The following is a 261-nucleotide window of genomic DNA, read 5'->3' as shown; positions in this document are numbered from 1 at the left end:
TCACATTATCACAGTTTATTCGCTATAGTTTAGAAAATGGTAATAAAATATAACAAGTTAAACTGTGTCAAAACAAATTCACCTTGATAATGTTAGATAACTTTGATAGAAAGGTAATGGATTACAATCAACCAAAAATTAAGACAGCTGTTAGTATGACAGTGTTTACACAACTATCAATACTTTGTTGGGCAACCCTTAGCCTTAATGACGGCCTGTAGTCTCCTGGGCATGCTGTCATCCAGCTTCATGCAAACCTGA

The sequence above is a fragment of the Sinocyclocheilus anshuiensis genome, unplaced genomic scaffold, assembly GCF_001515605.1.
Source record: "Sinocyclocheilus anshuiensis isolate Anshui unplaced genomic scaffold, SAMN03320099.WGS_v1.1 scaffold654, whole genome shotgun sequence".
In the NCBI taxonomy this organism is placed as follows: Eukaryota; Metazoa; Chordata; class Actinopteri; order Cypriniformes; family Cyprinidae; genus Sinocyclocheilus; species Sinocyclocheilus anshuiensis.
This window is presented reverse-complemented; position numbering follows the sequence as displayed.